Genomic DNA, 11642 nt, shown 5'->3' with positions numbered 1-11642 from the left:
AAACAGCGATGGTAAATCAAGTTGATCCACTAAAGTTAGCACTCGTATTAAACAGAAAACAAATACAAAATATAAAATAATTGCTTCGCATCTGTAAAAACATAAATAGAGCTGACCAATCAATATTGAAACAGGAACATACTAGCTGTTCATAGGTGAAATTGCGAAGACAGGAAATATTACATTATATTAAACAGCTTGTCCACTGAGAAATTAAGAAGAATAAATTAGTAGCATTATTGTTACATATTTTTTAATACCTATATAAACCTAGTGTCACTACTGTGAGTTAAGGAAAACCTAAACACAACGTGTATAACCCTTCGTTCCACTGGTTGAGTTAGACCTTAATTTAGTTTTATGAATAATGATGGCCACTGCCACTGTGCTAAACTGGTCAACACATTCTCTTAATAAAAATTAATTCATCAAAAGGCGTGATCTACAGGCCTACCGAACTTGAATTCCTTTGAGCATGTATGGGATACTCTTGGGAGATGCATTCCATTCCCCATTCCATCAAGTGACTCCAGACACTAAATACCCTGTTGAGAGGAGTAGTTGAAGATAATTTATTCTTCCATACCAAATATGAAATACATTGTATATAGGTATATTCAGATAATTTTATTTCTTAACTTCATACATGTGTTTTACAGGTAATTAGCGTCTTCATGGTAAACAGGTCGTAACTTTTCATTCGTTTTCTATCTTAGATAACAGTTAAGCAATTGTTCTATAGAACTTATATTTGCTTAGTCCTGTTTTTGTGTTAGCCTCCTGGAGTGAGCTTATGCTCACTTCAATGGATGTTATAGATATTTGTATAAATTAGTAAGAGTTAGAGTTTACATCCAACGAATGTGTTCATTTAGAATGGTCATTGATGTAAGTAATATAGGTATTGTGGAATTTTGCACTAAGAGTTTAAGCTGCCTTAAAAGCAAGTTATCTATACTTTGGACCTTGCTTTGATCCTGTTTTTGTTGGGTGTAGACGTGTGAAGAACTATTTGTTTGTAATTAAGCACAACAGCAGTCAGGTAGACATCCAAGGGAAAAATATTCATTATATTATACGTGCAAATAAAAGTTTTGTTTCATTAGTAAACTTGTCATTCGTTTTATTCTGCTCACCATGTTTAAAGTTATCCTCTGCATAACATTTCTGGAACCTACGTTTTGCATGTGAATACCACAAGGATACCTCAGGACATTATCAACACTGATCTTAAGCATGAAGCAGCATTGATGCCAGGATGCTCTTGTTCTTCATGGTTACCATACTATATGCTGAAAAGAAATGTAAACAGGTAAAACCACTTGTTCTAAATATTCACTTACAAGAACATTCGAGACCACAAAAATGGATTATCACATGTCTCATTAAATAAAAAGTAATTAATGGGATGATTGTCATTATTTTATTACAGAATGTTTGCTTCATGGTAGCTCTAATCTTAAAACTTCCAGTTGTTTTATGTACTGTAGTTTTGTAAACGAAACACTGTTTGATCACCTTGTTTTCCATTTTTAATTTTCCATTTTTAAATATTTGTATAATCAGATAGCAAATATACTACTATATCATAGCCAAAAGGCAAGTGTTCCTAGCTCTCACTGTATCATTGAGAACACTAAAATATCTAGATTATTATGACTGTAGGTTTATGGCTACACGAGGAGGAATACATTAACTGATGCAAAACGCATCGCAGTCCAACATTTTTGAGAAGTATGGTAAGTTTGCTAAATATGCATAACATAAACTAGCAGGTTTTTAAATCCCTGTAGTTACAAGCATGTTTTAAAGTAGCGGCTTAATGAAAGTAATGTAAATTATATGTAATTTTGAAGGTAAAATATTATTTGATATTACCAAAGGTATAGAAACAAACTTTTTTAACTGTTGCTTACCATGTGTGTGTGTGTGTCACGGTATATAGAGGTTTCTCATGATGTTATGAGTTTGTTTCGAAAGCATTTTTTACTGATATTAATATTCAATCACGTTGTTTTATAGTGCACTTATCGCAATATTCAATCACGTTGATTTATAGTGTACTTACTTCAGTAGTATAAAACTAAACTACTGGTTTCTGTTGAATAACTTAAATGTGTTCGGAAAAACAGAAAAAAGATCTTGATTTCTATTCATAGACGGCAGAAGACCTTTTCTCTCGTTATTTGTTATTACCATTTTGTTCAAGTTTCAAGCCAATCTTAGAAACATCGACCAAGATACAAAAAAGGGGATTAGTTATTATCATTCCAAAGCTTTTCAACATTCAACTGCTTTTTAATTTATACCATTATCTGCTAATCGATCAATACTGCGAATCGTGAAAAAATAATGTGATAATTCAATTTATCATACCAGCATGTGGTTACAATAAATTATCCCAACTAATTAAAAAGTTTCAATTTCAGTAATAAAATTCCTTGAGCTGGAGTGCTCATATGTTCGGGTAATTGTGCGTATGTGTTGTCATGTTTACAAATATGAAAATACCATATAAACTTTTATTGAAACTTTTGTTCATTTTACTTCGAATCCTCAATTTCATTCAAATAAAACGATTCTCCAAAAATATTGCGTTTGTATTTATGGCAAAGGTACTAAGATTCTCAGCAGCCGTCCCTAATTTTGATCTACTGACCAGAGGGAAGGCAGCCAGTCAGCAACACTCTACTACCCCCCCCCCCCCATATACGCTAAAAGATAGACTATCCTTTTGTAACTTACCCACAGCTTAAAGTGCGAGGAATGGTTTGTGCTATCACAGTGATTCGAACCCGGCTCCCCAACTCCGAAGTCCGTAGCTTTACCACAGGGGCAATTCGTGCCCTCTTGAAAAATTTAAAATGCTTTGTTTGTTTGAATGTACTTGCTATTACAGAACCGCTAAGTGAAAATTTTGAGAAACGTTTCTCTTGTAAATTATATTTCAGGCATCTTAGTTCGCTTACACAATGCTTTCATCTATATTTATTTGTTTTTTTCAGATTTAATTTTGTGATTGCAATATTAAATTTTTCTCAACATTAACTACTTGTTCTTAATTAAATTTGTTTAAAACATTTCTCTGGTAATTGTCATTTGAACTCTATTTTAGACTATTTGCATTCATTGTTTGAATACCTTCTTTATCAGGGTGTGTGTCGTCAAACAGGCTCAAACTGGTGGATGTGTTCAAGATCGAACTGAAACTTGATCAGGCTAAAGAGCTTGTAGTAAACAAACTAATATATCTCACTAGTGAGATAATTAAATTAGGATTATAAATATTTTCTGCATTATACAGAAGTAAAAATAGCGCTATACTGTTGTCTAATCATATATCTTCTGTCATCTCTCATTGGAAAGTCTAAACCAGGGGTCGACAACCCATCAAAGAAGAAGTGCCATCATTTTGTTTTTGTTTAAGACCAAAACATTTCGAGAGCCGCAATATGCCCTAACGGTCTAACCTGAGGAAGAAAAAACAAAGTCTACCGGTGGGGTAGCGGTAAAACTTTGGGGTTCGATTCCCTTCGGCAAATGTTGAGATTAAATTTTTAACACCCATTGTGCCTAAAAAATTCTCAACTTTTTTCACAATAAGAGTAAAGCCCGAGAGCCGCATGCGACTAAACCATAAAACAATATACAAAAGTATTAAAAGGTGGGTGAATTTGTTTAAATCTCTAAGGAAGTACCAAAAGAAACCAAAGAGATTGGTTGTAATGCTTAATTAATTAAACTTTCTTACAAACACACATTTTTCTATGATTGTACACTGTTTGATGACATATAATTTTCTTGTTTGCATCGGTTTGTCATATAACTGCTGGTCATATGAAGATCTGTTATTTAATGCATGCCAGAGAATACTTGGAACGAAAAAGGCAAGCCTAAGATTATGTGACTCTGACTAACATTACGTAAATAATTAGATTGTGGATTTAAAACCTGCGACAATAAATCTGAAAACAAATGAAAATCACTATTACCAATATACTCCAAAAGTTAGATGGCATTGTTTGAATCCCCTAAAATATAGAATTGCATTAAACGTCGTAACCAGCTGTTAGATGAATTAACTACTGGGTTGCTTAAAGACTATATGAAAACAGTTAGAAGAGATTTGATCAGAAAACACGTCTTTTATTCCAATCTCTTGACACAAACAGAAATCGAACGCTTGAATTTATGTTTTATTTCAAAAGTTTGGAAAACATTAAATGCAAAACTTATATGCTTATAATCTTTTTGCTTATGTTATGCTTTTTATCCTGCCTGAAAACGTGACAATAATTGTGTCATTTGTCAAGCGTTTAATGTGTTGTAAAATTTTATGAGCTGTATCATTTCTTGATGATGAATAAAGGTACATATCAGTAGTGTTTTTATTATTTATTCGCTTAGAGAAAAGTGACTTGATTCATAATTTAAATTAAAAAACAAGATTCGAAGGAACTTTCAATAATGTACGCTATAAAATTTGTTGTTTTAGCGCAAAGCTGCACATTAGGCTAACTGTGTTTTGTAAACCACAGGCAAACAATCCCTGGCCTTTGGCTTTGTAAGTTCGTAAACTTATCGCTGACCCACCGGGGTCATATAAAAGGAAGATACATAACAGTTGCCTTCAATAATTTAGCTTTTGATTATGGAATATCCAGTCTTTACAGGTTTAAAGAACTGAAAGAGTAGGAAGTTAGCTGTTAAACGTACCTATAACAAAAATAACTTAACCTAGTTTACTTATCAACACTGTTGATGTTACTTTATGTAAAACTCGTTCCTTGATAAAGATGATTTTCACATAATTTTATGAAGAAAAATCTAAAAACGAAAGTATATTATAAGTTTGAAAAGAGGGAAAAATAGCCAAATGATTTTCACCCCCCCCCCACGGTGTCTTCGCAGAAAGATTTATAATGCTCAAAATTCAACGCTCGATTCTTGCAGAAGTCCATTACGTAACTTTGCAATGGAATCAAAACTAACAAAATAAACGACATTCATTGATGGATTGCTTGATCAAACTTTTGTGCCTGTAAGGTAGTCGCACCTCTATTGTGTTTACATATAAAGCTCGATTTGTATTCATTTTCGTCATAATATTCTAATCGATGTTTCAAAGAATCATTAAAATTGAAAAGTTCAGTACAATACAGAAAAAATAGTTTACCTCAGCAGTGCGTGATGTTAGTTATTGTTAAATATATACAATATAGTTCAGCAGCCTTATACCTTAATGATACCCATCTCTGAAATGGGGGTTATTTCTTTATGTAAACCCCATTCCTTATTATTTAACCTAGGCAGTGTTTTTTACCATCAATGCTTTATTTATAATTTTTAGTATTGATAGCACAGTCGACTTATATTCACCAAAAAGTGATGATTCAATTGCTTAAAAACATCTTATCAAAATACACTTTCATCTCAAAGGCTTAAACTACATTTTTCGCTGTTTTTAAAAATGATTCTGTTAGTCAGAATGATTGATTAAGATATTTTTTTTTTTTACTGGAGAGACAATTATCTCTCCAGTAAGAGTAGCCAGTATACCATTTAACAGAAAATCAGCAAATGTTTGAATCTGCAGCTTTCTTTTAAATTGTTGTTGTGTATTATCTAATCTTCACGGTCATGCTAGCCTAGTTTAGTTGTTGTGGGAAGAACGTGTGGCACAACGCACATAAAACGTCATGTCTCCAGTCGCCAGAGTTCGCGAGGTGCGAGGTGGTGGGCACCTAAGTGGATTTTCGTGTTTTGGCTGTAACTGACGCCGAGCGGACCCAACATGGGCCCGAGGGGCTCTAACTTAAGTGCGGCTATCTGCGACTTGTCTGGGTGGCGTGCCAAAAAGCTGGACATCCTGCCGCCGAGTCTTGTGATTTTCCATTGCAAACAGATCGGACATTCACCGGAGTTTCCACTCTGCTGTACGGCGGGAACACTGAGATTGGATGGTTTTCATCGCTCAGGCGGCCCACCAATTACTACCCAAATCCGAATCAAAGAGTAAACTTATACGGTTTGGTTGTTACACACAGCGTGTGTATACGCCCCAGGTGATCCATAATTACTCACGCCTCTTGCAGGAGGACGGGTTTTGATCACAAAATAATCCCACCCTCACAGACAAGACTTCTTTAGTTTTCTTATATTTGTCCTTGTGTAATGCTTGAGATCGTTACAGTTTGGATTTACTATAATTGTTTACCTTCTGTCGTTTTTGGTTAAAGGTAAACAAGAAGCACTTGGCACCAACAGTTAATTCGTGAGCTGTACAACTCAGGGTTTATACGTAAAGGTAGCCTGGATTTGCGTCACGACAACTTGTGGGCTGTTCTGTTGCTTCTATCTTGAGCAGCCAAATCAGATAGGGAACACACAAATATTTATTGTAAAAAATATGTTTTATTATTCGAGTGCAATCTAAATTTTTAAGGATAAATTTAATTTAGGAGAAAGGATGTATCTTAAAAATGTTGTTCATTTATTTATGAAAGGTTAAAAAACACATTTCGATAAATACACAACCAACGTCGTGTTATCCCGTCATATAGACCAGTGGTTTATTAACCACATGTTAACCCAGTACACGTACAGGACCATATATTACCTGTTTCATATCAAGCCGTCAAAGCTACATACTACAGATAATTAGATGTGTATTAGCTCGACATTTTTACATATTACTAGCTTAGTGTAAACTCGCAATATTTAGAGGCTTGAAAATTGTTATCCTCGTGTTAACTGTGCAGCTTATAAACTTACGAGTATTTAGCACGATGTTACCCAGTTCACTTAAATGAATACTAACAACCATCCTCATGCTAATTCATCCCATTTACAGGAGTACGGATAAAAAAGCCTCATATTTCCTTTCCCACGTACAGGAGTATGAATAACAATCCTTATGTTAACTCATCACAATTACAGGAGTACTGATAAAGATACTTATGTTTCCCTTCACAATTACAGGACTACGGAAAAAAGCCTCATGTTCCCCTTCGAACTTTCAGGAGTACGGAACAGAAGCTTCATGTTACCCTATCCACTTACAGGAGTACGGATAGCCAGCCTCATAATGTCCCACCCCACATACGGAACTTCATGTTACCCCATCCACTTACAGGAGTACGTATAACCATTCTCATGTTACCGCGTCCAGAAGAATAAGTAACTAGCTTCAAGTTACCGCGTACCACTTGAAGGAGTACGAATTACCAGCCTGACGTTGTCCCATCAGTTTTACAGGAGTAAATATACATCGCCTCCTGTTAACTCGTGGCGTTTACAGGCGTATGGATAATACATGTATCACTACAGCCACATACAACAACTGAAAGTTAAGGCAAGCTGTATGTAGGGCGCTTAAAGGTAATTGTTACGTAAACAGAAATATGGTTAAATAATAATGAACAGAAATCCAAACCTACTGATCATTTACAAAATTCAACTTTGGTATGATAACATATTCATCTAACTGTTTTTACTGTTATTTTCCAATATGCACCAACTTCATACAATATACAGTATGATTTTATATCTTGCACGAACATTTTTTATTTGGAAATTATTGAGGTAATCAGTTTGCTATTAGCAAAAGTAGTATTAACATTTATATTTTAATTTGTAGAAGCTAAGAATATTTACTGTTGTTCAGCTATTGGATGTTTGATGAATTTTTTGATGTCTTATGTATGGATTTCTGAAGAAAAGAAAGCAAAAAAGACCTAAATAATAAATAATCTTTTATTTGTTTCGATTCATTTATTTTTTGGAATGACCGGTTTCACAGTATGCTACTCATGTTTAACACCTCCTTCTTTAGCATAAATTTTCAAGAATTAACACCTAAAAGCTTTTACAAACAGAATATCTTCCTGAGAGCGTGGCGATATTAACTGGTAGCAGTATTGCTGTCAATTTAACCAATGCAGCATAATAAAGAAATAAGAAACTAGTTAATGAGTTGTCTGTCAGTTTCAGCTTGTATTTCCAATATGACTTAAAGGTAAATAACAAGTGGTATTCTCAACTGCTACCAAGTGTTATTAATAGTTCTGTGATACATATATATTTTTTTTTCGCATGAATTACAGATAGCACTTGTTTAGTGGTAGATTATTTCTTGGAATATATTTACTGGACGGAAATGTTTGTTTGATAAAGAAGAGAAGCATTACTAACGTCATGTATAATTACTGTTGAAACGTCTAGTATCTTTCCTTACAATTAGAACCATTTACTAAGAAAGAGAAGAAAAAAAACAAACAAAGATGTTGAGGCTTTCCACATTTCGAGCTATATATACTTGCTTTTGTATAATAAAATTGCATCAACCTACTTTAGGGCACTGATCAATATACTAAGATGTGTGCCCATATAAAGCCACCCAAACCAAGCTATAATCTCATATAATATTATATTGTGTTAGTCTACAATATTCAAAACTGTACTTTTGAGATGATGAAAAATGAACAAAGTACCGAATTTCTGTTTGCACAGCGTAGGTGAAAACGGTGGATAGTTTCCAGTGTGTGTTATAGATAGAGTACATATATCTTCCAGTGTAGTAAAAACTACACTGGAAGATATCTATACTTATCTATAACACATGAAAACATGTGGTATAGATAAGTACAGATATATTTCAGTGTAGTAAAATGTGTTATAGATATCTTCCAGTGTAGTAAAACATGTGGTATAGATAAGTATAGATATATTTCAGTGTAGTAAAACGTGTTATAGATATCTTCCAGTGTAGCAAAACATGTGTTATAGATAGAGTATAGATATATTTCAGTGTAGTAAAACATGTGGTATAGATAAGTGTAGATATCTTCCAGTGTAGTAAAACATGTGTTATAGATATAGTGCAGATATCTTCCAGTGTAGTAAAACATGTGTTATAGATATAGTGTAGATATCTTCCAGTGTAGTAAAACATGTGTTATAGATATAGTGTAGATATCTTCCAGTGTAGTAAAACATACAGATCGATGAGATTGAATACTCGTCTATGTTGTTTAAAGTAGATGATTTTCAACGTTGTATATTATATAAATGGATAATATTATTATTTTCCAATGTAATAAAGTATCTGAAAGTTTAAGGTTGATGCTCTCAGTAAGATCAAATAGATAAGTGCGTGAGTTAGATACTTGTCAGTAAGTTGAATCGTAAAAGTGATAGATATATTTTAATATAGTAAAACTGCAAACCAATGTGTTACATATTTTCTGTCGTTCTATAACATATAGAAGGATATGATAAATATTTTAGTGTGGTATAATATTTAAATGAATAACGTACATATTTTATAATATTCAGTAACATTTAAGTAGACAGCCTAGATATATTTCAGTGTTGTATTGAATGTAAGTTAAGGAAGTTCCCAGTATAGCACTAAGCATATGAAATGAATATTTTTCATGGTATAACGATAAGAAGAAAAATTTTAATTCTTAGTGAAAATCCTTTACCTTTTAAATTCATATGTCTAGAAATACTACCACACGTGGATGCAGATTGAGGGGAAGATATTACAAATGTTTGCAGCGGAATTGTTAGAAATAAATCAAATTTTCACTATTTAAGACCCCTTTAAAAAACTAGGTTTTACAAGTGAGAGAAGCATCTGTATAAACTTTGGATAGTTGTTATAATGCCCCAGTCCATCACACAATTTAAAATTATCGTGGTATAATGAATGTATTTTTGTATCAGTATATAAATATGTATCTTCACCTATATGAAGAAAAAAAAAGCGAAGATGAATTCTGTCTTCTTTCCAATACTGTTTTTGCTCTGTACAAATTCTTTCTTGTCTTTGTTCATATATTTAAAGAGGATATTGTATATGATCATATATAATTTTTGTTTGGTTGAGCAGAAATGGCGAAACGTCAGCATAGAGTATGGAATACAATTCTGATGAGTCCAAAGCTAATAGCATCAGATATACACAACAGGCAAATAAAAATACGTGCAAACTACAATATATCACAGCAAGAGAGGTAGCTAGCTATAGGATTAGGGCCCATGTAACGGAGATACACTTATCTCCTCAATTTGGTATCCCAGCCCTCATAATGAACAGTATAATGAGATAAAAGGTATTTGAGTTAATAATGATGATATAACCGTTAAGTAAATTTTTAACATCTAATGGAAAGAGTTACACAACAGTATCTTTCTACCTTGGAATATATATATATATATATAAATTTAATCCAATCAAGTTAGTCAATCATATCTGTTGAATCCTATTTGGTCCCTGTGGTGTATACAATTTGTTTTTTTCTGTATAAGATACGAGGTTTTATCCTTTATATAATATAAATATATTTGTTATGAATTGAACTTGCACACTAAAAATACACAACTTTTTTCGGTTCATTTCACGCAAACTTGTATGTTTACAAGTTGTCAGATAACCAACAAGAAAGCTGGTGATTAGGTGACGTTTCGTAAACGGAAAAAAATAAAACATGTTTTTTATGTATTTGTTTAATTTCCACTTTTCTCGTTTTAACACAAGGCTCTGAATTCTTTTTGTGTTGCTAGCATATGTCATACCATACGCATTTATATTTCTGATTTGAAGGAATTGTGTACACAAGTATTGATTTCAGCTGTTAAAATGTTCAGTAAAACCAATTTACGAGCAGTTAATAAGGCTTTAGAAAGCAAACACGCTTTGAACTGATTTGTGTAAAATATACACAAGAGAATTGGACGCTATAATTGTCGGGAATTTGTAGTATAGATTTATGAAAAACCTCGAATTTAATTATCATTTTTTTGGATAATTTAGGAATGGGATCATTGTACTATTCTGTCTGTAAGGAATATACAATACGTACGAATGAAAAGGTTTTGATGAAATGCTACTAAAGATGTGTAGTGAGTTAAATCTACATCTATAATCTAAGCTACGTCCATTCGGCTGTTTATGTTGTAGTTTTGAACATAATGTTTTTGAGAAACTAATGCTTTTCTATACGTTCGGCTTTATTATTTTGGACACAAAAAACGTAATTATTTAGACACGTGTAAACCCACTTATATCCAAGAAAGTTCTTACAATGGTTAAGGTCATCTTAAAACAAGTGTTTAGTCTAAATTCAAAAGAGAGGCGGAGAGAAGTAACCAAAAAGTCTTCATCATATGTTTTCTCTCTCTTCAATTGCATTAAAAAAAGATTTACAGCACAACAGTATTATTTATGTAAATCTAGGTTTTTCTGAAAAAAAAACCGGTAAAAATCTGCTATTTTCTTTACATATTTAGTTTTAAGCGTGTAACAACTTGTGAAGAGTTATTGGAGATCCGCTAGCTTTTTTTCAGCCTGTTAATTATAGAAGTAACATCTTGAGAACGTAGCATCTCTTAGAGAGATAGTAAAGTTCTATAGCAGCCTTTTAGACCTGATAATAAAAAACCGACTTGACGATGGAGGAATTGTTGTTCGTCTCCAAACCTGATAAGTTTTAGTACGGAGAGCTCCGCAAAGGAAGCATATCTCTGGCATGAATGTTAAACAACGTCACCAATAGAGATCCTATTTTATCGACCTACCAGTACATGGTCAACTTTATCTTTTATGAACCCATCCGCGAAATAACCTATCCTGC

The sequence above is a fragment of the Limulus polyphemus genome, unplaced genomic scaffold, assembly GCF_000517525.1.
Source record: "Limulus polyphemus unplaced genomic scaffold, Limulus_polyphemus-2.1.2 Scaffold31, whole genome shotgun sequence".
Lineage (NCBI taxonomy): Eukaryota > Metazoa > Arthropoda > Merostomata > Xiphosura > Limulidae > Limulus > Limulus polyphemus.
This window is presented reverse-complemented; position numbering follows the sequence as displayed.